The sequence below is a fragment of the Erythrolamprus reginae genome, chromosome 7 (assembly GCF_031021105.1).
Source record: "Erythrolamprus reginae isolate rEryReg1 chromosome 7, rEryReg1.hap1, whole genome shotgun sequence".
NCBI classification, from domain to species: Eukaryota; Metazoa; Chordata; class Lepidosauria; order Squamata; family Dipsadidae; genus Erythrolamprus; species Erythrolamprus reginae.
In genome coordinates, this window is record NC_091956.1 from 55,228,487 (window position 1) to 55,255,859 (window position 27,373).

Consider the following 27,373-nt stretch of genomic DNA (forward strand, 5'->3'; position numbering starts at 1 on the left):
CCCACAGTTGAACATTTTGTTGCCAAATCTCAGTTTTTGCATTTGGTATATAATCATTATGCAGCATTTGCAGATTAGTAAATCAGATTCATGACCCATGTGACTAAAGATATTATGGAATAGTTTCTATGGACTAGCAGGTAGTGCTACTTGCTTATCACAGCAGTATCAATTGGAAGCTCTTAGCTGGGATGAAACATCTAAGCCATTTAAGCAATTTGTTACATAGAAGCTTAAGAGCATCTTAACGAGGTTTGGTGTCCTTTTGCCATTTATTTCTAATTGGTTTGCCATCATCCTATATACTGTATATTTATTACTTAATCTCCTGACAGAAACAATTAAGTAGTAAGTAGCAGATGACGTCCAAGTCTAAACTGTTTTAGAGAGGACTCAAGTGGTATTTTTTTTAAGTATTTAACCTAATTGGAAATAAGATTTATGATGCTTCTTTAACCAAGATTATTCCAACTTTTAAGAAATAAATTTTAGAGATCTCACTAAGACCATAAACAATTCTATTCACAAAACAATTAGAGGGGAAGGAATGGTAAGATACCGTCTGCTAACCTAGCTGAAACAGCATATTTATCTCTTTGAATTTAACTCAACAGAGTCAACAATATACTAGAAGAGTTTTTCTTATAACTATGCTAAATTACAGCAATATATCAAGGTCATTCTTGAGCTTATCCAGATTTTGAAATTCATACCGATATTATTTTTTGGGGTACATCAACATTGCCCTGGACCTTTCCAGAATATATATACATACATATATTTCCTGAGGAAATCTAAGTGCCACCATCATAAATCTTATTTTTGCTTTTGTAGCAAGGCATTTTTTTTTCTTTGTACAAGCAAGGCTGTGAATTTATTATTTTCTTCCAGGAATGTAAATCAGTAGAGTCAATAGTTTTTTTTCTATTTTATTTTAAAGACAAAAGCCAAGTTGCCTGAAATATGTAATAATGCAATGTTATAAAAGAAGATCTAGTTTGATTGTGTTCTTTTTATAATTTGATGTTTAGTCTATGTGACTCCCTGATATTTGTTAAAGGTCTTCTTCCATTATCTTGTTTATTCCTGCCTTCTCATCTGCTCCTCCAGCTATTCCATAGCATCCCAAACACATTGGAATAACTATGAGTAGATAAGCAATAAGATTTTCAGTTCACTCTTCCTTCTCCCTGTGACAATTGATTATCTATGCCAACTATTCTTGTGTTAAACTTTCAGATTAATGCATATTTTAAAAAATTTTAAAGGGTCTTCAATATTCCCATTTGGGTCTATTTGGAAAGCAAGTGATTAACCTCTCTGAAATATTGGATTTTTTTTTAAGAAGGGAGAATCTTGAGTTTCAGCTTTCAGCAAACCTTCCAGATACATTTGGTTATTGGTAGATAAGTTGTTAAATGTTGATGCTGAATGAGAAATCAATAGTGTAGAATAAGCCAATTTGAAGATTGTAGGAAATATGTCCTTTTAGAACATTTGAGCTAAGCAAGAGCTGAATTTCTTGAATCAACTGATTGTAGAATGGAATATATGGAATATTTCATTAAAGTTTTGGTACTACTGAATCTGGGTAATTCAGAAAAGGTAATCATATATAGATGAAATGCACTTTCTTTTTGATGTTAATATTGATATTTTGATATTGTTCTCTATTTTTGAAGTCTTTATGTCCTACAAATGAAAAAAACTGAAGTGACAGTATGTAGACCTTTTCATTTACTTTTTTATTAATTTCTGTATAACTATATATATATAATGTACCTTATATATAATAGTGAAATATAACTAAAATATGTGTGTATAATATTTTTAAAAATCTCCAGTGATGGAGCACCCACAACTTCTGAAGGAAAATCATTTCACTGATTGATTGTTCTACTAAACAGATAAACTACGACAAGGTTGAGTTTAATATTCTATGTAGCATAATTCAAGGGAAGTATGGATAGCCTGAAATAATTCCTTTAACTCTATGAAAATGAATGAATGAATGAATGAATGAATGAATGAATGAATGTATGTATGTATGTATGTATGTATGTATGTATGTATGAATGAATGAATGAATGAATGAATGAATGAATTAGTAGTGATGTCTGAAAAGAAATAGGACAATTGGAAAAAGTACATTATTATTGCATTAAAATGCATTCAGATTAACGAAAACAGTGCTTCATAGAATGGGCCAGTTGACTGCAATGGACAAGATTGCTAGATATGCTGAAGAAAGACCAATGAAGGGATGATGCCTGCTTAGATGGTACCTAGGTGGTCTTTACGATTAAGGGAAGGGAGAACCACTTCAGAAAAAAAAGAACAGATTCCTGTTGCAAGGAGGCAAATCATTGTGTGATTTTGGTTTTGGATTGGGCAGTAGTGGCTTATATCCTTGTTCATCACTTTTCAGCAGCTTCCATCCAACCTTCAATCCTTTCCAGGCCTCAGATGCTTTTCCTGATGTAACCAGTCATAGGGGTACTATGCAACATATCCTTGCAATTTTCCTTTCCAAACTACGATTTTGTTCTTGTTTCAAAACAAACACAACCCTTTTCTTCACAAAGCTAAAGAGGCTCATGTCACAAAGAGGGTGGTATCAAAGCTACATTACTTTTGACAGTGTCTCCCAGACCTAAACTTAGATGTTTAAGAATCTTGACATTCAGCCTGATGGATGAATAGTTTCTCTTGATTCTGTCATTTGAGAGGCAAAGGAAGTTACAGAAAGTTGTTAGTTGATATAGTCTGGTAGAGTGTACAACTGGATAGTATTTTTCTGCTTCCCTGACTTTAGTTTGAGAATCTGAAGAAACCAAACAATCTTATGTGGAGAAATGATGCACTCAGGTAGCCTTTCTATGTGGGAAAAGAAATTTAAGCAACAGCTCTTTTGTTTCCAATAAGGTTTACTGAATTGTCACTTCCTTTTTTCTCAATGAACATTGGGTGCTCAAAGGGCATAAAAGTCCAATTAATAAATAAAATAAATAAACTTTAGAATATTTCCTTAGCTTCTAAATTTTATATACAGAAAAACAATAGAGGGAAAGCAATTTCTGTCACTTCAAGACATTCTTACTTTGCAGGAGAGAGGATTAGGGACAAGAAGTCAAGATTTATAAATAAATAACAGTGTTTTATTAGCCAAAAATGCAAAGTAGCTGTTCTGTCTGGGTGCCCCCAGACCTCAACACCAACTGGAAAAAACAGCCAGACACGCTGGTAAAAGCAAAAGTACTTTATAGCTTGAAAAATAAACACAGAGAAAACCCTGTTCTTCCCCACAGGCAGGTTATGAGTCTTTACAGCAGAGTCCTGATGTCCAGACAATACAGCAGCCTTCTTGCTGGCACACCCACCACTGTAGAGAATAAGACCCCCCACCTTTTCCCCCCAAGGTTTCAGTATTCAAAGTCACAAACCAGAATTCCAAGACGCCAAAGATCACAGCCAGGTCCCAGGACTCCCAAAGATAATACTCCACAAGCCAGGAAGGGTGGGTCTGCCTTTTAGCCTTTCCAGAGAGCACCACACCCAAACCCAGCTGTTGCCTCTTTAGTGCTGAAAGTACCTAGCTAATTGGTCCCTTCTTTGTGTTGCTCTTCTCTGTTGCAGATCGATTATTGCTTGTGCATTTTCCTCTAAGGAATCCAGGCTGCTTGCTGGGGAGAGCTCCCTCTCGGGGGCCTCTGGCTGTTCCCCCTCTTCCTCAGCCTGAGATTCCTCCTCCTCGTCTGCCTGCACCTCCTGTTCCTCATCCTCCCCCTCTGAGCAGGAAACCGACAGAAGATCAGCCGTTCCCTGAGGGGCCTCGGACGGAATCACAACAGTAGCAAACTATTTAGAATGAATGTCTCATGCCACAGCAGAAGCAGGTCCTGATGCGAGTAATTTAAAATTTCAGACAGACCATCAACTGCAGGAGTTTCAATAAAGTCATGCATTGTGATTTTAAATATATACTATATTCTACACATATAATAACTCCAGTCCATATTATAATCTCGATATCTATATTATAATCTTGATATCTAGCATATTCCTTCTGAGATCATATTCTCTATGTCCAACAAGTAAAATTCTATTACTAAGTGTCTAAATGGTGATGGAAAAACAAGATAAGCATGCTGAAAAATAGGGACTAAACTATCAACTAGGACTGTTTAATGCTGATAAATGGAAACAAGCTGAAGGACACGGCTATCTATCATGATTGCATGGTTGGGCCTAATAAACAAAGTTGTTTTTCCTTGAGGAGGGAACTGGAGCATTAAAACAAGAAGAAAGGTTGTACATCAGAACAAATGTGAAGGTTCAATATGAGAATCTGCTCAGATATTTTGAGTTATATAATATAAATGATAGAAAGATGGTGTTAGAAAAGCTAGCTTTTTCTACACAGAATCCTGGAATCTTCCAACACCCTTTCATCCAACAAAAGAAGAAAGTGACTCCTTGATGTTCTTCTTTATTGGTATACACATTGGGTATACAGCAATACATACTGTATGTCTGTTTGCTTTTATAGAATATGCGATTGTGAAGTAGCTAGAAAATTATTGATTGCACTGTTGGCTTTGTTGCCTATGTTATGACCCTGAATGCAAGATTCCAAAAATAAATGTAAAAATCTGGTATCTTCTGTGCATAGCATTACTTTATTTTCTTTAAAATGCCATTCTATCACTTCTTTCCAGAACATAATAACATAATGCATCTATTTGTACCACAATGTAGTATGGATATTACAAGAGGTAGTATCATAGTAGATAGCCTGAAACAAGCATTGCAAACAGAAGATTGTTGGGGATTATCCTTTTCACACAAAAGAGATTGGGTTCAAGTCTGTTATACCACATTGGCATTTGATTTTACTATAACTAGGACTTTCATCTGATACATAGCAGTCAGTGGAGTTCTTTCATAATGGCTTTATTGACCTTTCTTCATTAAATGCATTTATCATAGAGTATTTATCAGAGATTATTTATTCATGCCAGTTTCTAATTTAATGTATGAAGCAGAGATAGGTTCCTCCCAGTTCAGACTGGTGCTATAGTGGGAATTTCCCCCCATTCACCACATTGGCAGTGATGGCCGGCTGGACACGTCCCTGAACCGGCTCTTTCAGTGGCGCTGTAGGTGTTGCCATTTTGTTTTATGCTTCTGTGCCCATGCATAAGCTGGTTTTTTTTTGCTTCTGAGCATGCTCAGAAGCTGGGTTTGCAGCACTGTGCACATGCCTGCGCAGCATAGCTGTGCGGCACGCAATGTGCATCCATCCATACAGCACAGGAGCAAGCAAACCAGCATTGAGGTAAGTCAGAACCCACCCCTGATATTGAGATACAGTATTCCTTTGGACAATAGAGCTGCACTGTCAGTTCAGAATAAATGTAGAAATTGATATATATTAGGAAAGTGGCAAACCTACATCTTATGAAATATGTAGTTGAATAAAGTACTATCAACTTGACTCAAAACTGTGCATAAAACACATGTATTAGGGATAGCTGAACACAACATAAGCTTTCTTAGGCAGAGTTACATACCAGAACAATTTCAAGCATTAAAAATATTTCATATAATAAGAAATAAATACAAGCAACACTTATTTGAAACAAATTTAGTTTGTTCTCCCCAGAGTTACACATAAGTTAACTGGACATTTCTTTTCTTTTTAATTGTTTTCTTCCTTTTAAAATACCCAGAGGAGGGAGGAAGGAAGGGAGGGAGGAAGGAAGGAAGGAAGGAAGGAAGGAAATTGTAAAACATAGCTCTACGTTTTGTCCAAGAGAGTTACATTTGAATGTTTTTGTTTTAAAATCTTGAAATGTTGATAGACTGCTATGTGATCCATCTGTACATAGTTTTAAAAATAACACCATGTAGCTACTTGCAGTTATATTACTGTATAAAAACGGCACACATACATCAGTTTGTTCTTTGATGTGAAATATTTCTGAATTTCTTGTTGTGAATCAGTTTCTAGGACCATTCCTTTCATCACCACCACCTGCACAGAAAGGCAAACATTGACAGCAGTGAGAATATGCTAAGCACAAAATTGGAAATAGGGTATCATCCAACAATATAATTATTATTTTTTAAATGGAATGTGCAGAATCAGATAAGTTGATGATAGAATTAAACCAGAAAGAAGACTCAGAATATTTTGAAGTTTGAAATTTATTTTATAATTGGTTGGAAATGAAGCATAGAAAGAAAAACGAAGATGAATAAATGTATATATTGATATTTAGCTAAAAATGACTATAGAACTTTATAAGTTTAAATATAATGGATAGATATATTTACTAACAGATTTATAGCAAAAAACTGTAAATGAAATAAGTTTATAAGAATTACAAATGAAAATTTATAAATGAAAAATTATAATGAATGGAAATTTAATGTTAAGACAATTTACCATACAAGGAGGTTTTATATGTATATTTGTAACTATATTATTTGTTTTGTTTGACGTTTGTTTGTATTTTTAACATCTTTTTAAGAAGTGACTGCCACTATTTTGCAAGATATCCCCATTTTTACTTTCTGGTGAATTTATTTATTTTTTCCTGCTCTGGCATTCCTTAGAGTTTAATATTTTGGATTGAAATGATTTATTCAGCTGCAAAATCACTAGCAATTATTAATTGTATGTCTTCTCCTTGTATCAATGTATATCAAAGGTGTCCAATTTCTTTAATTTTTTAAATTTGTCATAATAAACCTTTTCTCACATAATATATATTTTGAAAATATCAGTGTGATACAATAGGTGTTTAAAACATAATATTTTGTTGTATTTGACTGATATTTTATATTTCCATAAGACAGAAATGTATAGTTTTTTCCTTCTTCACCCTCCTTCTGCTCCTCCTTCATGTTAGGCATGAATTTGAGATTAGTCTATAAATTTAGTTAATTCAGACACAACAGCATGCGCGAGCTATCAACGGCCTACCAAGATATGCCCATGTCTCTTCAGTACTCTGTGGAATGCATTGGCTGCCAATTGGTTTCTGGACCCAATTCAAAGTGTTGATTATGACCTATAAAGCCCTGTGGGACCGCCTTCTGCTGCACGAATCCCAGCGCCCAGTAAGGTCCCACAGAGTTGGCCTTCTCCAGGTGCTGTCAACTAAACAATGTCATTTGGTGGGCCCTAGGGGAAGAGTCTTCTCTGTGGGGGGGCCGGCCCTCTGGAATCAACTCCCCCCAGAGATTCGCACTGCCCCCACTCTGCTTCCCTTTTGTAAAACGTGAAAACCCACCTATATCAACAGGTTTGGAGACACTAGACCCCAGCCTCTGCTCAGAAAATGTATTGGATGCGACAGTGTATGTGTGATTGTTTATTTTTATATGACTAGTTTTAAACAATTTTTAAAGTATTTATTATATTAATTGGCTTAGAAATGTTTTATGCTGTATTTGTTTGTTGAAATGTTGTGAGTCGCTCCGAGTCCACGGAGTGGGGCGGCATATAAGTCAAATAAATAAATAAATAAATAAATAAATAAATAAATAAATAAATAAATAAATAAATAAATAAATAAATAAATAAATAAATAAATAAATAAATAAATAAATAAATAAATAAATAAATAAATAAATAAATAAATAAATAAATAAATAAATAAATAAATAAATAAATAAACAAACAAACAAACAAACAAACAAACAAATTGGACTAGAGTAGCAGTCTAGAATGTTACAACCATTGGGGTTTTAATTTATGCTTCCATTATTTATCTTGAAAAAATAATTTTCAGTAACATTCCTCAACGTTCTTTCTTTCTTTTATGTAGGCTGAGAGCATATGCACCAAGACAAATTCCTTGTGTGTCCAATCACACTTGGCCAATAAAATTCTATTCTATTCTATTCTATTCTATTCTATTCTATTCTGTTCTATGTAAATTTGAATGTACCCTATTTTGAGGCAATTGATAGTAAATTTAGACAGATAACCCAGAAAGCATTTGTGTATTTGAAGTAAAATAAATGAGATTAATATTAATATAACCCCCAAATTTTATGTATATTTTGAAACATATTTATGTATTTATTTCATCGTATTATTTTAAACAGACATACACATTATTAAACTTTTTTTCTTTTCTAAGAATATACTATGAAGCTCTCATTATATAATTTGTAATTCTCTGTTGAGAAAGGTGAATTTAATTTAGCACACTTTTAAAATTTAATCACTGGCAATTAATCTGGCTTCAGTCAGTATTTGAAATAAGAGTTTTGAGATTCAGCCTTTCTTTGAACTCTGATTGATCTCTTATCTGACCTCAATCCTTTAAATACTATGTATGAAGAGATCAGGTTCAGAATTTTCAGTGACTGCCACAAAATGTTGAATTGAAGATATAATTTACATAGTTGACTACTGGTAATCCTCAACTTAATTTGAACTGGAACTGGAATCAGTAATCATTAAGCAAATCCACTTGGCTTTCCAGAAAACTCCAGATTTCTGAAAAAGCCCTTTTAAAAACTTTTGCAAAATAAAAATAAATAAAAATGAAGATTTTTTTAAAAAACTCAAGTATGAAGCCTGGTAACTAATTATTTTTTTATTCAGCAATCTTTATAGGTTTGGGAAGAATTAACTTTGGCTTCTAAAGGAGTGACCTTTTTTATAAGAACTAGAGAAGACTTCATATTATTTACATGGCCTTTAAATAATAGAATGAAAGTCATCCCTGAAGAAAGCAATGGAGATTACATTGAACGATGTAAAATTAATTATCTATCATCTAAAAATCATACTAATATAAAATAAATGCTTCATGAATATTGGATGCCTTAAAAAAGATCCAGCAAGGGTTGTCGACAATCACACTATTCTTAGAGATGTAATTCAGAATTAAAGATCAAACCATATTATTTTGTCCTTTTCTGTAGCTTGAACAGACCTAATCAGACTTGGTAATAAAATTTAGGTCAATCAACCATATGAATCAAATGATATTCATATGATTTTCATCAGCCCAGTATCTGAACCTTTCAAAAAATAAAGATTATGGATTGCAGAATTGTAGAAGAAATAGCTATTGGTGCAAATCATTAAACAACACTGAAAGGAGAAATGTATATATTATTTTTACTAATGGTCTGCTTTTGTCATAGTGCTTACACGTTTTGAAGCTGTGTTAATAGTGTAAAATCATAGTTTTTGTATTTATTGATTAGTCTAGATTTAGAAATTGCATACATAGACACACAAACACACAAATATGCAGTGAGCTTGAAACCAATAGTTTGACAAGTTTTTCCTTCAAAATAAAAAACTGTATGAGACACTGGAATATTACTTAACTAATAAAAGACTTGGATTGCAACAGCCATTTTAAGAGGGGGAAACATATGCTTCTAATTATTTTAACTGACTTATACAGTATTGTAATCACGTCACATCAGAATAAATAATAACTTGCTATTTGGTAAGTCTATTACTACTATTTGCAGGAGAGGCGGAGTAACGACACGGACACAAGAGCTGGATTTTAACTGGGTCATTTTTATTAATAATAAATTAGCATAATTTATTTAATTAAATTAGCATAAATTAGCATAAATTAACATGCTTAACTATGACCCAAACAATGGACCTGCAGGGTCAAACAAATACTTCCGGGGCGGAAAATGACGTCAGATAAACTTCCTGGGCAACTTATGGGCGTAGCTCGATGCTAGTCCAGGTGAGGGACCCCTCCCTCACCTGAGACCATGCCATGCACTTGCATGAGGGGGGTCCAGCCGGCTAACCCATAACAGGGGACTTAAAGGTGCGGGACCCAAAGACAGGTTCCCCCCAACTGCTCAGGTCGCTTCCACCACAAGCTTGGAGAGAACCTGACAATCATCCCCAAAGATGCCCAAGGGAGAACGCGCAGTTGCTAAACCACCACCCAGTTTTCCGCCCCTAACCTGCCTACCCAAATGACCAAAGGTAAGCCAATTAGCCTAACAGGTGCAAGCACCCCCTAACCACACATCCATCTCCCCAGTGCGGAATGGGCGAAAAAATGGCCCTGCAAAAGGCAAAGCCACCAAAAATTCCCATTCGGCCCCCCTAAGGGCGACCCACTATAGCACACTGCAAAATAGGGAGGACGGGTGGGTGTCTGTTCGGGGCAAATGGTCCAGGCGAAAAGGCTGAGCCCGGGCCTACACGCCCTTAAATAGGGCCAGCCAAGCCCCGCCCGGACCAATCAGCAGTCAGGCCGTGTTGGCCTGACTCTCGGGCGAAGTCTCGCCTCGCGAGACTTCGCCCAAGCACCAAGATGGTGGCCGCCAGGGGTCCGGTGTCTTCCCGGCCCTCCAGCAAACGCTGCCGGTGGGTAAGTCCGCCGGCGCTATTGCAGGAGAGGCGGAGTAACGACATGGACACAAGAGCTGGATTTTAACTGGGTCATTTTTATTAATAATAAATTAGCATAATTTATTTAATTAAATTAGCATAAATTAGCATAAATTAACATGCTTAACTATGACCCAAACAATGGACCTGCAGGGTCAAACAAATACTCAAACAAAATGACGTCAGATAAACTTCCTGGGCAACTTATGGGCGTAGCTCAATGCTAGTCCAGGTGAGGGACCCCTCCCTCACCTGAGACCATGCCCTGCACTTGCATGAGGGGGGTCCAGCCGGCGGTCGACTTCCCCGAATCCTCCGTATCGAGAAGGCCGTTACCGCACTAGTGGCAGCGCCGCTACGGAACGAGCGTTCCCCAATCGGCGGGATCCATACTTGGCCTGGCCAAACCCTGTACTCCAGAACCCACCTGACTAAGGCAATGAAATGGAAGGCACGAAATGACCTGGCAGCCTGCGACAAGGCCCCGGCCCAGCCTTCCCACATCTTCACAATGCGGAAGTCACCATACATCAACAAACCCACCCCCGCCTTAGACAAAAGGCGAGGCCGGCCAACCTGGACTTCAAAGTCCTAACTGAAAGGCAACGCTGCCTGAGCTGGACACAAATATGGCCAGGTACACAACTGGGGCAGGCCAGCTATAGGAGTAACCCGTGTCCTGCCTGAAATCCCCGAACTCTTCACCAGCCTGCCGCTAAGGCCCCCCAGAGTGCCAGGCACTACTGAGAGGGCCGTAGCCCAGAAGACCTCTACTCTCCACCACCCAGGAGCCCACTCAGGCTCCAAAGGTGGTCGGGGAAAGCCTCTGGCGACGCACGTGCCCACGGGGCCAGGGACCGAAACCTGGACAACTGACCACGGGACAAGGCGTCAGCAACCCCGTTATCCAACCCGGGGACATGCCTGGCCAAAAACAATGTGTTTAGGGACAAGGACCTGTGCACAAAATGGCAGACAAGCCGCATGACCCTGTCACTCTTAGAGGACAGGGCATTCACAACATGGACAACCGCTAGGTTGTCACACCAAAAATGCACAGTCCTGTCCCTAAACTGCTCACCCCAAAGCTCTAGGGACCAATCAGCAGTCAGGCCGTGTTGGCCTGACTCTCGGGCGAAGTCTCGCCTTGCGAGACTTCGCCCGAGCACCAAGATGGGGGCCGCCAGGGGTCCGGTGTCTTCCCGGCCCTCCAGCAAACGCTGCCGGTGGGTAAGTCTGCCAGCGCTATTCTCAGTGGCATTTATGTGCAGTTTTACATTTCATTAAACACAAGAACAGAATCCACGGTGAATGAGAAATTATCACTGTTTTCATAGTCTATTTATAGTTAAGATATGTTTGCAATCTTTCTGACTCACATATAGATAGGTGAACAAAAGTGTTGGTATTGTCTATGTGTTTGAATTAAGTACTGAATCACTGATAATAGACAATATGTGGATAGAACATTTATGTAGGAAAACCATCTGGCAAATAAAGTCAGTTAAGAACAGATATCTATGAGGTGATCTATAGTTTTAATTTTAAATATTAAAATTGTGTATATTTGCATGTTGTTTAGTACAATAGCTTGGATTACAATAATTGAGTGGTATAACCTAGCCTCTTTACACACACACACACACACACACACACACACAGAAAGAGAGAGAGAGAGAGAGAAAGAGAGAGAGAGAGAAGCACACTAATATAACCTTGGAAGGAAAAAGAAAAATTAATCCAAGAAAGAAGAAAAGTAGAAAAGGGATATAAAAAGTGACTTCCAATATTCTTATAGCAGTTATAATATATACTTTACTAAACCTCTCTCTAAAGATATCACTCTTCTTTCTCTAATATCATCTATCCTGTCTAATCATGATCCCCCCCTTTGCAAGTTTAATTAAAAAACTAAGATATTGAATGGAAACATCATAGCAGCAAAGAAATTCAACTGCATTTTAAAAAGTTTTTCAACATGAAGAAAACAAATTTGTTTTAGAAACGGTTTCATAGCCCAAAATGTTTTGATATGTTTAAAGTGGAATGTGGTGTTCCTATACCTATTTAAAGATGAGTGGAAAGAAATAATGTTTATATGAATAGTTTATTTATTTATTATAGAAAAGTATCTTCAGTCGTCTGCAACCTCCCGGCTTTTTCATGTGAATTTTTCCTTGAAAAATTAATGAAGAATTCTCCTCCTCTAAAAAATTGGTGAAGAACTTCAAAAAATAATTCATACCCAACTGCACAATGGTTTTAATTGCTATCTTTTTTCAGGCAAATATTTCCACTACCCAGAAATTAATTAATTTCTATGACATGACATGATGTGTTGTGACATGACATGACATTTATTTAATTTAGATGTAGCAGCTGCATCAGCAGGAACAGTCACCCAGAGTTTTATTACCCAGTTGAATTTAACTAGGTCTAGAAAGAAGGAATGGGATCGGGGGTACTTTTGTCATTCTTGGCTTTTAACTATGAAGTTCCACAATAATTTTAGAAAAAAGCACCAAAAGAAATGATTGGATAAAATATATGATTTATTTTTATTCTGTTTTAAATAACAATTACTTTTGGGGAGAATGAATTTAGGTGATTCATAAAAAAAGCTCTGATAATACTGTCTACTAATCCTTTTCTAAAGGAGCTCTGTTGCACTAGATGTGGAATACCAACGCAGACACAAGAGCTGGGATTAAAACGGGTCACTTTATTTAAATTAAAGCAACTTTAACTGTTGTGAACTAATAACCTAGGACCTGCAGAGGTCAATAAACTAATGGGGCAGAAATTGTTATGTTAATAACCTTCCTTGACAACTATGGGCATAGCTCCTTGCTGAACAAATGAAGGTAGTTACCTTCACCTGTTTCCTGGCCATGCCCTTAAAGCATGTGGGAGGAGCTCACCATTCAATCCCTTTCAGGTAATTGGATTAGGTGAGTCCCAAGGGCACCCCCTCTCCAATCACCCAGGTCATGCAGACCTATAATTCCTGCTGAGAGGCAGCCCCTCATCTTTCAAAAGATGCTCTATAGGAGAACACACAGTTGCTACCACTGCCCATTTCCACCCCTAACATGCCAGCTTCAGTGACCAAAGGGATAGCCAAATCAACCAAATTTTAACTACATGGTGCTACATCACCTAACCAGTTCATCCTTAACATCCAGTGTGAAATAGGTGAACAAATGGCTGCAACCAAAAAGGTGAGACCACAAAAAAAATCCTATTTGGCCCCATAAGGTGACCCCATTAAGGCACACTGAAAGATAGGGGAGGGCAGATGGGTGTCCACACTTCAGGATGGCCGGGGAGAAAGGGAGGAGGGCCAGGACGCTGTCCTATTTATAGGGCGCGCCAAGGACTGCCCCGGGCTCCCTTGATTCAACATGTGATGGCGCGACACCAGTGGTGACGGTATCATGATGACAGTGAGGCCTCCCATCCAGCTGCCTCCCATCCATGGTGTGAGCGCTGGAGCCGTGTTTTCCTGGCTCTGGTGCAACTTTCAGCCGGCAGGTAAGTCCTCCGGTCGTGCAATTCTTTTGTCTCATTCATTCCCACTTCTGATTGCTGACCTTATGATTCTTAATCAGAAAGTGATTGATCTGTCATTATCATTTTCAGCCTGCAATTCCTCTAAACCAGGGATCTCCAAACTTGGCAACTTTAAGACTTGCGGATTTCAACTCCCAGAATTCCTCAGCCAGTTGGCTAAGTTAAAGTCCACAATTCTTAAAGTTGCCAAGGTTGGAGACTCCAGCTCTAAACAACGGAGTTCTAGTCCTATGCCCCGTGACTGTAACTTAGACACTGCCTGCAAAATCAATCTAAACTTTCAATATATACAATGTGCCTAAAATCAAAATAATGTTTGTTATCATATCAGGTGCATTTATCTGTATTTTAAAAAACTTATAAAATATCCTGCGTCTAGTTAGAACAATTATCATCCCTTGTTCGTTGAAGACAATGATACTTCAAAGGGCCTTTTTACGGATAAGGTCATCAGCAGCTTAAAATCAGAATAACTTTGGCAGGTAAATACTGAAGACAAAAAATTCTAATAAAATCTTTCAGGCCTTCCTATACATTTCATAAGTATTTGGCTATTTTATGTTGGAACAGCTGACTAAATGAAGTAATATTTGTTTGTTTAGATCTTTTTTATTCTAAGGAACCCAGAGAAGTACAACACATAATTTTCTTCCCACTTTTTTTCATTCTCACAAAATACTGCAAGATAAATTAAATTAAAAGAATGATTGCTGATCACAATTGCCCAATAAGCTAGCTGGGTACTTATATTCCCAGTGAGCTTATGAACTAATTCTTTAGCCATCTATTTTCACCCAAACTACGCAACAAGAGATTTATAGAATAATTAGAATAAGAATAATAGTATAATTAGGGGAAACATTTTATAACAACTAACAAGATAGAAAGAACTAACTTTCTGTCCCGGAGAGCTAAAAAATCAATCCAAACACATAAATGTGTATTTATCCCAATTTAAATCCATAATTCAAAACTGTTCACAAACACTGGAGCAAAGTCTCAAAAGAACCTTTTCTGCTAATTAACACCCTTAGCTCTTGTTATACAAGTCAGTGTGACAAGTTTTAATTAAGCGTATGTGTGTGTGTTTTATATATATATATATTTATATATTCACACACACTCTATGATAAAGCTGTTTCTAAGGAATTATAGAATGTGGTACTAATTTAACGCAGCACAGTCAGTCATGATACTTGATTTCCCTTGCCCCTTTAATAATAATACGCAAAGACTATTTGGTGACTATAAATAAAGAAATATCTCTTTTTTCTGGCATTTTTTTTATTTTTTTCAATATTAAAACATACAACTTCATATACCTTCAATACAACTTATTATGCATGTATCATTTTTCAAGTACAATAAACTAGAACATTTTTTCTTTTTATTATTTTGTCTGTATCCATCTTTCTTCTCTTCACTTCCCTCTTTCTATCTCAGGCATCTATTCTGCCTCCACTACCTACTTTCTTAGTCATCCCTTCATCTACTACCTTTCCCTTCTCCTTCCTCCTTCTTTCTCCTATTCTTTCTCTACTCTCTCCCCTTTCTTTTTTTTCTTCTTTCCTACTTCCCAGAATAAAGAAATTTGCAGAAGAGACGGAGTAACGACTCGGACACCAGAGCTGGATTTAAACTTGGGTCATTTTTATTATAATAAATTTGCATAATTTATTAATTAAATTAGCATGAATTAGCATAAATTTGCATAAATCAACATACTCAACTATGACCCGGAAACAGTGGACCTGCAGGGTCAAACAAACACTTCCGGGGCGGAAATGACGTAAAAGGTCAACATTCCTGGGCAACTAAGGGCGTAGTCGATGCTGGTCCAGGTGAGGGACCTCTCCCTCACCTGAGACCCTGCCATGCACTCGCATGAGGGGGGTCCCGCCGGCTCACCCCTACCCTGGGACTTCAATAGCGGGACCCAAAGACAGGTTCCCCCCAAGTGCGCAGGTAGCACCCACCATGGTCTTGGAGAGAACCTGTCAATCATCCCCAAAGATGCCCAAGGGAGAACGCGCAGTTGCTGAACCACCACCCAGATTTCCGCCCCTAACCTGCCTACCCAATGACCAGAGGTAAGCCAATTAACCTAATTAAATGCAAGCACCCCCTAACCGCACATCCATCTCCCCAGTGTGGAATGGGCGAAAAAACAGCCTGGCCTAATGGGCGAGGCTGCAAAAAATTCCAATTCGGCCCCCGAAGGCGACCCACTAGGCACACTGCAAAATAGGGAAGGGCGGGTGGGTGTCTGCTCTTCAGCTAGGTCCGGGGCGAAAAGGCTTTCTTCCCGGCCTGCTGCCCTTAAATAGGGCCAGCAGGCCCCGCCCGGACCCAACGTCATGCCCAGCCACGTGGGCTGAGCATTCTCGGCCGAAATCTCGCCTCGCGAGATTTCGGCCGAAAACAAGATGGCGGCCGCCATCGGAAGGGTCCGAGTCTGCCCGGCCCTTCAGCAAAAGCGCCGTGGGGCCGGTAAGTCAGCCGGCGATAATCTCAAAAGAAACATTTTTGCATAGTTAAGAAAATCATGCTTTTAGGTTTGGAGTTAATGTGCCTCATAAAAAACACAAAACATATTTTGAAAAACAACACAAAGTAAAACCAGATAAAACAGATCAAACAAATTAAAAGAACATATATCTACTGCATCACACCCAAAACATCCACTATTGCTCTCCGTAGCTTTATGTTCTTGCTAACAAGTTTTCTTATTTGACCTGGTTAACACTGCTTTTTTCCCTTTGATTTTTCTTTTTCAAAGTTCTTACTAAATATTATTATTTCCTGTCAGGAGCAACTAAATAGTATCTTGTTAGCATTTTTTATTTTATTTTAAAGTAGAGACTAATAGGAGATATAGACCTAGGGGTTTTTTGTTTTTGTTTTTTTAGAAATAAGGCATGCTTCTATAGCAATTTATTTTTGGGAAACTGACTGATTAATTAGGATCTATTAAGTCACAGTTGATTCCTAGTAATCACATACATTTTCTCTAGGATGACCTTTTCCTAATTTGGTCTTTCAGATCTTCCAATGGTGTATTCATTAACAATATTACTATGTCCACCTATTGTGCCAAAAGCGAGTGGGGCACAATCACATTACTGTGACTGCCACCTTGGCTTTTTTGGATCCCCTTGTGAGCATTTTTGTCTCTGTGTGCTGATATCAACCCTATAAGGTAGACCAGATCGAGAAATCAATACTGAATTGGTTTAAAACTACTATTATTGGAACAACTGGAACAACAAAAACTTTCCAGTTGGAATGTGGCTGCATTGTGATGGAGGCGGAATGAAAAAGCAGACACAAAGAGCTGGAAGACATGGGTCACTTTATTGTTTAATGTATTAAAATAACTGTGATTATTAACTAATAAATATGACTTGCAGAGGCCAATCATACAATGGGGTGGAAATTCCTGAAGTTAAACCTTCCTGGGCAACTATGGGCCTAGCTCCTTGCCGATCAAAGTGAGGGGTCAATCCCATCACTATGTTTTAGGCCATGATCATAAAGCATGTAGAAGGGGCTCACCATCCCATCCCAAGGGGCCACCCATCTGAGAATAGGGTTAGGTGAGTCCCAAGGGAATTCCCCCTTCATTTGCTCAGGTGGGTTGCCGCCTGGAGTTCCTGGTGAGGGGCCACCCATCACCTTTCAAAAGATGCCCTAAACGAGAACGCACAGTTGCTACTGCTACCCATTTCTGCCCCTTACCTGCCAAGCCCCAGTGACGAAAGAGATAAGCCAATTGTAACCAAATAGAAACTAATGTGCACCGCACCCCCTAATCTGTCCATCCTCACTCTCCAGTGTGAAGTAGGCAAAAAAACAGCTGCAACAAAGGTTGAAACCATAAAAAATTTCTACTTGGACCCTGAAAGGCGATCCATAAGAGCACACTACAAAATAGAGGAGGGAGGGCGGGTGTTCGCTCGAAAAATGACAGCTGGGGCAAAAAGGAGGAGTTAGTAAGATTCCTGGAATAAGTCCACAAAATAGAAGTCAAAACAAAAAAACCAAGCAAAGGTTTTCCAAACAAGAGGCACATGCATGAACGAACTATCAAATGAGTTGTTTCCGTCTCTATCATTCCTTAAGTAGGCTTGGGGAGTGACCACTCAGCCCCGAACCTACTCCCAAGGAGACCTCCTCCTGAATAGCCATTCCTGCCTTTTGGCCCCGGCTGAACCTCTGCCTCTGGCACCGAGTTCTGGCCAGTCCCCTCACTTGCTTAGCACCTCATCAGCCTCATCTCTGACAGGATCAGTTACCAGCTGCACACGCTGCTGGTGGGTCACAACCTTCTGGGTTATTACATCAGACATTTTCAATGGATTCTAGTCCATTAGTGGTGTATCTTCATCATATAATCAGGTGTCCAACTCAGCCACTGCGAAGGAAAGCTTTTAGCAGAGAGCTCCATTTAACACATCATGTGAAGAATACAGAATGCAGACACAATACAAAGTCTGTAACTGGGTTATTGGGTCATTTACTTCTTGAAGGCGATTGCCCTTGAGTTTGGAAAAGAGAAATGATTATTAGTTTATATCATTTTCTTTTATTGTAGAAAAGTTATCATTTAATATCTGCTGTATTTTTGAACAGATTAAACTGAAATGTTATTGATGAATATTTTCCAACCTATTATGTGCGTAATTGGATTCCACAATTTCTAATGTGAAATACAGCACTTTAAAAAATATTTTAGTTCATCATACATGCAGACACATATTGTGTGTGCGTGAGAGAGAAATGGGAGGAGGGAGGGAGAGGGAGGGAGAAAGAAAGGAGAGAGAGAGAGAGATGTGCTTAAAAAATGGCTCCTTCAAAAGACAGATGTACTTGAAAAATGTGACAATGACACAGCAGTGGTATATGAGTCATTAGTCTTCCAGCTTGTTAGTGTTATAAAAATAATGAGAAGCAGAGAAAGATCATTATGCTGCATAAAAGCATAATATAAATTCATTTCTAATATTCAACCTTTGATTTTGAGATATTGCATCGTAGTTAATCATGCTATTAACATCGGATTCTAGTTTTGGCTTTCAATGTGCAGAAGCGTTAAGGGTCTGTTCAGTTGCATAGAATGCAGTTTTCACAATACCCGATTTCTACATTAGTAGTAATTATTAGCTATTAATAGGAAAATCCTAGTAAGGAGACTTCATCAGGTTTGGTGTTCTGCAGACAGGTAGAGACTACAGTTACCATGATCCCTACCTGAATTCATCTAGAGGGCATAAGATGGTATTTTTGTAATTATTTCTCAAGCAAATAAGCATCATTTACAAGATTATATTCTAAGTATAGGCAGTAATGGGCAGCCGAAATGTTTACTGCCACACTTTGGTGTGGCTTATTGTGTGGGTGTGGCTTAATGGTCATGTGACTGGGTAGGAATGGCTTGACAGCCATGTGACCGGGTGGGAGTGGCTTGAACGATCATCATTGTTCAAGTGAACTGTTAAGTCCTCGACTTACAACCTTACCAGGGTCGCTCACTGGGGTGACAATTTGCTTTGCGTTTCCCACGCTTTCCTTCTTGGGTAATCCCCTAGCCTCAGGCTGGGTAGCTAAGCGAACGGATGCTACTGGAAGCATAAATGCTTCCAGCACCACTTCCACGCCTTCTGCTTGCACCTTAGGCGGGAGGTAGCTGCGTGGAGCTGGAGGGGAGCCGGGCAGGAGAGAGGGAAACTCATCCAAGGCCAGGAAGGAGGAAAGAGGAAAAAAGCAAGGAGCGCAAATGTAGCAGCAGCAGTAATCCAGGAAGTGACAGACGCTGGAGCTGCACAGCAATCTTCATTTCCGCTGGGTATATGGCTTTAGGAGGATTCTGTGGACTATTTATTTTGCAATGGTGGCAACATTTTCTAATATTTCTTTCTATTATTGCTGTATATTGGCGCAGCAGGTAGAGTGCTGTACTGCAGGCCACTGAAGCTGACTGTAGATCTGAAGGTCAGCGGTTCAAATCTCATCACCGGCTCAAGGTTGACTCAGCTTCCATCCTTCCGAGGTGGGTAAAATGAGGACCCAGATTGTGGGGGCAATATGCTGGCTCTGTTCAAAAGTGCTATTGCTAACATGTTATAAGCCGCCCTGAGTCTAAGGAGAAGGGCGGCATAAAAATTGAATAAATAAATAAATATTGATTTGCATCACATGCTATTTACAATATATTGGTACGTCATGATTACAGCTATTCGTCAACTTTCAGATATTTATTTATTTGTTTTATTTGTTTATTTATTCATTCATTCATTCATTCACTCACTCACTCACTCGTTTGTTTGTTTGTTTGTTTGTTATATTATAATCCTATAATAAAAGTAATATCAGCCTGCATAACTTTGACTTCCTGGTCAAGCCTATTTTGAAAGGCTGACATCTAGCAAACTTGGTTGATCTCAAAACATGCTAGATAGACTCTGAATAAGTACAAGTTGGGAGATCCTAACAGAATCCAGAGCTTTAAAATTGCCTGGGAGATTGAAAATTAACCCACAAGGTGACAATGAAGAACTACTGCCATGTTGTTTCTAAGAAAACATTCAAACATGGTTTAAATGACATAAACTGAAAGGAAAAGGGAACTAGAAAAAAAAGAGCCGTAAGCTGAAGTCCATTTAGTTTCTGTGGCCGAGAGGAGATCCTTAGTATAATCATTTTTCCTCTGTTCATGTCTCAAATTAGTTTAGCACATGTTTTTCCAAATTTATGTAGGAAATAAGGAGAGGAGAATCCAAGGTAACCTTAGAGGAATTAAGCTGAAGACCTTTCAGCACTCTGACCAACTTTGTGTTATTTTACTTGACCTGCTGCATAGGTTCTAACCATTTTTCCAGCAGTGTCAACTCTCTGATTTGCCTGGTTCTTTAATCTGTAGCTTCCTTCTTTTCCTCAAATATTCTCTCTCAATGGAAGTTGTCGTCCAACTTAGTTGACAGCAGAAATTCTGTCATCATTTTACATAGAAGAACCTGAAATGATATATTTTTCATCTATTAATTGTATCTGCAGTCAGAAATTATTAGCATTTAAATATAGCTGCTGCTAAATTCTGTCATGCAAAAAATAATGATTGGAGAAGAAAATATGCAAAATTTATCAAGACTTGTTCTAAGAAACAAGTTCTTAGCTTACAGTTCTTTTAAACTATAAGCTAAGTTAAACTTACCAAACTGATTTTCACATTATTTTTCTGTATATCAAAAAACAATGTGCTTTTTTTTTGAGAATTTTATTAGACATTTTAAAATTGCAGGACTCCTTTTTAATGGAATATATATTTTTGCCTAAAGCTACACTTCTCCAGTTTTTCAATGAAAACCGTCAATAAATAGAAAGCAGGATTATTAGCTTGCAAGACGGTGATACATGATATAACAATGCTAGGCATTAAAATCTGTGTTTCAGAATAGACCTCCAAAAACCTATGACCCGCCAACCCAAATACAGCCTGCTAATGTGCATTTTGGCTTTCCAAGTGCTTTAATAACTACACACTGTTCCAAGAAGTAAAGAATTTGGTGCCAAAAATTTGGTGCACTCTCATATTTCCCAACTGGAAAAAGGCTTAACCACATTCACCTGAATATACTTGCAAAAGTGCCTGTGATTAGAATCCTAAAATTACAATAAATAGGGAAATGAAATCCTAATGAGATAGAATATATACATTTCCTTTAAACTTCTTGTCTGGTTCAAATTTCAGGAGCCAAATTGGTGAATATAGCACCAATGAGCAACATCTCAATATGATTAGGTGATGCAAATACAATACAGTGGTACCTCGAGATACGAGTTTAATTCGTTCCGGACCTGGGCTCTTAAGTCGAGCAGCTCTTATCTCGAACGACTTTTCCCCATAGGAATTAATGTAAATAATTTTAATTGGTTCCAGCCCTAAAAAAACTCACAAAGTTAGTCTAAATTATGCAGAAAGACATGTTTTTAATGAAGAAATGTACATGTACATATAAATGAATAATGAAGTTTCTTTCACTTAACTTGTAAACTTTCTTAAACTTTTAAATTTACATATGTTCAACTTCTCTGCCACCCAATCCTGTAGGACAGAGGTCCCCAACCCTTTTTGCACCAGGGACCGGCTTTAAGCGATCAAGAGAGGAATGGGTGAATGAATGGACGGAGGGTGGGAAGGAAGGAAGGAAAGAGGGAAGGGACAGGAACAGAGGAAGGAAGCAAGGAAACTTATGAAAGGGGAGAGTAAGAGAGGAATGAGTGAAGGGAGGGAGGGAAGAAGGTGGGAAGGAGAAAGAAAAGAAGAAATAGAGGAAGGGAAGGTAAAAGAGAGAAAGAAAAAGAGCAAGAAAGAAAGAAAGAAAGAAAGGGGGAAGGGACAGGAACAGAGGAAGGAAGCAAGGAAACTTATGAAAGGGGAGAGTAAGAGAGGAATGAGTGAAGGGAGGGAGGGAGGGAAGAAGGTGGGAAGGAGAAAGAAAAGAAGAAATAGAGGAAGGGAAGGTAAAAGAGAGAAAGAAAAAGAGCAAGAAAGAAAGCTGCAAGCACCCCCCCGAGCCCCCCAGGCCGGCTGCAACCTTTTAAAACATGCGCGCCGCTTCGCAGCTGGCTCCTGAAGCCGAACGCGGAAGTTAGCGTTTGGCTTCAGGAGACAGCTCCTTGGCGCTTGTATCTCGAATTTGGGCTTGTAAGTAGAACAAAAATATCTCTCCCCTCCCAGCTCTTATCTCGAGTTGCTCTTAAGTAGAGCAGCTCTTATGTCGGGGTTCCACTGTACTGTATAAATGGATGATCAGTTTTTAGTCTGCAAAGCCACTGGAAACAGATAATATAGGATATTATGTATACATAATGTATCACGAACAGTAAAGATTCAGTAAACAGTAGACACTCAATGAATTGTAGTAGCACTAAATGCATCCGAGTAAATCCTAAACTATGAAAAAGTATTATGGGGAGTTACATTGCAACCAAAAAGTCTGAATTAGTCTGCCTTTCTTTCTTTCTTTCTTTCCTTTTTTCTTTTTTCTTTTTTTCTTTCTTTCTTTCTTCTTTCCTTCCTTCCTTCTTTCTTTCTTTCTTTTCTTTCTTTTCTTTCTTTCTAACTTTTTTCTTTCTTTCTTTTTTCTTTCTTTCTTTCCTTCCTTCCTTCTTTACTTATTTACTTACTTACTTACTTCTTCACTTGTATAGTCTGTTGTTATCTCCAGAGAAAACCATTTTAAATGTGTTTTCCATGTTTCCTTTTGAACTTGACATTCAATATTCAGCATTTTTCATTCTTCCCTGTAGAGCTGGGCTTCTTTCTGTTATATGTAGTTTTGAAAGCAATATACATGTTTGACACTGATTTTGTGTTCAGTACCAGATTCACGTTAACTTACTCAAAAGAATAATTTATGACTCCTTTCTTGTTAAAATGTCTCCAAAAGAAATATGGCTGCTTTGGAGTTGTTAAAATGGCAATGGAACATATTCTATAGAAGCATATAGATAAAGAGATTATACGACTCTAAATTTCCTAAAACAGAATAAACAGACTAATGGTAATCAAAGACTTTTTGCTTGAAATATATGATGTGCCAAATAAAAGATAAATACAGGCCTGAAATATAAGTTAGGGTCTACAGGAAGAGGTTGGATTCTGGCATGCCTTTGGGACACTTCAAGATTTTGAAAACTAACAGATTGGATTTATATTTATGGTACTACTTCAAAAGAAGAGAAAAGTAGTATATAAGTGGATGACTTTTTAAAGAACTAAAGCCTCAGAATGAATGCTGTTCTCATTTAGAAAGTCAAAAAGTAGGTTAGCTTGCAGGTATCTCATTTCTGGAATCATCGTTACATCTCCAAGTAGAAAAATAATGTACTTGTAGGTACAGTCTTTTAAGACGAGCCCTGTTTTGACTTGAACTCTTTCTATAATCATGTTAAAGTTTACAAATGCAAATAAAAACTAGCATAAACTGAGAAAAATATAAAAAGAAAAAGGTGAAGAGAGAGAAAAAAAGGATAGTAAAAAAAGATAGTAAAAAAATGACCTTCCATCCCTCTAGTCATAGCAATATTGAAGATTGATGGCAGAAAAAAGACCTCATGGTCCATCTAGTCTGCCCTTATACTATTTCCTGTATTTTATCTTAGGATGGATATATGTTTATCCCAGGCATGTTTAAATTCAGTTACTGTGGATTTGCCAACCATGTCTGCTGGAATTTTGTTCCAAGCCTCTACTACTTTTTCAGTAAAATAATATTTTTTCACGTTGCTTCTGATCTTTCCCCCAAATAACCTCAGATTGTGCCCACCTATTCTTGAGTTCACTTTCCTGTTAAAAACACTTCTCTCCTGAACCTTATTTAACCCTTTAACATATTTAAATGTTTTGATCATGTCCCCCCTTTCCCTTCTGTCCTCCAGACTATACAGATTGAGTTCATTAAGTCTTTCCTGATATGTTTTATGCTTAAGACCTTCCACCATTTTTGTAGTCCATCTTTGGACCTGTTCAATTTTATCAATATCTTTTTGTAGGTGAGATTTCCAGAACTGAACACAGTATTCCAAATGTGGGCTCACCAGCACTCTAAACAGCAGGATCACAATCTCCCTCTTCCTGCTTGTTATACCTCTAGCTATGCAGCCAAGCATTCTACTTGCTTTCCCTACCACCTGACCACACTGTTCACCCATAATGAGACTGTCAGAAATCACTACCCCTAAATCCTTCTCTTCTGAAGTTTTTACTAAATATAAACAAATATAAACAAGTTCAGTAAATTAACACCTTCTCTAGTATTTCAATTTAAAAAAAAATAAAAATATATTCCTTTTGTATCTAATCTCTTATGAAAAATTTTAAAAAACCCTCATTATTCAGTCCAAATCAACAAAAGTTCATTATGAGCTAGCATAAATATTTTAACCCAAATTGGAATACAAAATATTTATTTGCTTATTATTTTGTCTGAAAAATAATAAAGCAAAATAAATCTTTATTTATTTATCTTCTTCATTTATAAACAAATATTTTAAGCATAATCATTAAGTCCTGTTAAAAAAGTTCCAATAATGGCTTTTAGAAATTCCAACTATTTAACTCTAATAGAATAAATCCATTTTATATTTCCTCCATTTTCTATTGAAACTTAATCTGATGAAATAATGTTCCCCAAGTTTTTTTCTTACATTGTCTCTTTGTCTCACCTCAGAAACAGCCTCAATATTCCTTTTATATATCCAAGACAAAGAGGATTTCAAAGAGTGACATAGGGGAAGGTTTGGTAGGGAAGGTTAGCCTATTTGCCGATGACTCTAAAGTGTGCAATAGGGTTTATATTCCTGGAGGGGTCTGCAATATGGTAAATGATTTAGCTTTACTAGATAAATGGTGAAAGCAATGGAAACTGCAGTTTAATGTTTCCAAATGTAAAATAATGCACTTGGGGAAAAGGAATCCTCAATCGGAGTATTGCATTGGCAGTTCTGTGTTAGCAAAAACTTCAGAAGAGAAGGATTTAGGGGTAGTGATTTCTGACAGTCTCAAAATGGATGAGCAGTGTTGTCGGGCAGTAGGAAAAGCAAGTAGGATGCTTGGCTGCATAGCTAGAGGTATAACAAGCAGGAAGAAGGAGATTGTGATCCCCTTATATAGAGCGCTGGTGAGACCACATTTGGAATACTGTGTTCAGTTCTGGAGACCTCACCTACAAAAAGATATTGACAAAATTGAACGGGTCCAAAGACGGGCTACAAGAATGGTGGAAGGTCTTAAGCATAAAACATATCAGGAAAGACTTAATGAACTCAATCTGTATAGTCTGGAGGACAGAAGGAAAAGGGGGAAAATGATCGAAACATTTAAATATGTTAAAGGGTTAAATAAGGTTCAGGAGGGAAGGGTTTTTGATAGGAAAGTGAACACAAGAACAAGGGGACACAATCTGAAGTTAGTTGGAGGAAAGATCAAAAGCAACATGAGAAAATATTATTTCACTGAAAGAGTAGTAGATCCTTGGAACAAACTTCCAGCAGACGTGGTTGGTAAATCCACAGTAACTGAATTTAAACATGCCTGGGATAAACATATATCCATTGTAAGATAGAATACAGGAAATAGTATAAGGGCAGACTAGATGGACCATGAGGTCTTTTTCTGCCGTCAGTCTTCTATGTTTCTATGTTTCTATTTAATGTATTGTCGCTCATCACTGGAAGTTTTTAAGAAGAGATTAGATGTCATTTGTCCAAAATGATATAGAGTCTTCTTCTTGAACAGGGTTTGGACTAGAAGACCTCCAAGGACCCTTCCCTTACTCTGATATAGTTTGTATACTCCCCTTTAGTCATTAAGACATTAGTTGATTTAATGTGTAAATTAAAATATTTTTGTATCATTTTTAAAATCCATTTTCGAATCCACATTCAAGTTAATCTGTATTTGTCCAATAAAATGGAATCCTCATCCACAACCTCTGTTTAACCAATTATATTGTAGCAGACAAAGTTATTTCCAAAAAGCTTTAAGATATTCTACAGTGAAATAATATTGCTCTACAGGTCTCTTCTCCTTTAATTGTAATCCTTAGTCCTTTCTGTTTTCCTTTAGTCAACCTTCAAAACCCTTTTATATTTGTTGCTTATATCAAGCAACAAAACTTTCCCACTGGAATATTTCTTATACTTAATTTCAAAAAAAAATCTTCCTTTATATTTTTATAAATTTTTAAATAACCCATAGGAATTATACTTTCAACTCCATCTGGCCCTTTACTCTCCAGAATCAATATTCTTGTGCTCTTTTTTGCTGTTTTCCAAAAGAATTAAAAATCTTCTTTTTAATATCTAAACTTATACAAAACTTCTTTCATCCAGGGTAAAACAGAGTTGGCCTTCTCCGGGTCCCGTCGACTAAACAATGTCATCTGGCGAGCCCCAGGGGAAGAGCCTTCTCTGTGGCAGCCCCAACTCTCTGGAATCAACTCCCCCCAGAGATCAGAACTGCCCCCACCCTCCTTGTCTTTTGTAAATTGCTTAAGACCCACCTATACCACCAGGCATGGGGGAACTGAGACATTTCCATCTGTCCGTCCATCATTGTGGGGGGAGAAAACACTGACCCCCTCAGAGAGGGTCCGCAACTTGGGCATCCTCCTCGATCCACAGCTCACATTAGAGAAACACCTTTCAACTGTGGCGAGGGGGGCGTTTGCCCAGGTTCCCCTGGTGCACCAGTTGCAGCCCTATCTGGACCAGGAGTCACTGCTCACAGTCACTCATGCCCTCATCACCTCGAGGCTCAACTACTTTAATGCTTTCTACATGGGGCTACCTTAGAAAAGTGTTCGGAAACTTCAGATCGTGCAGAATGCA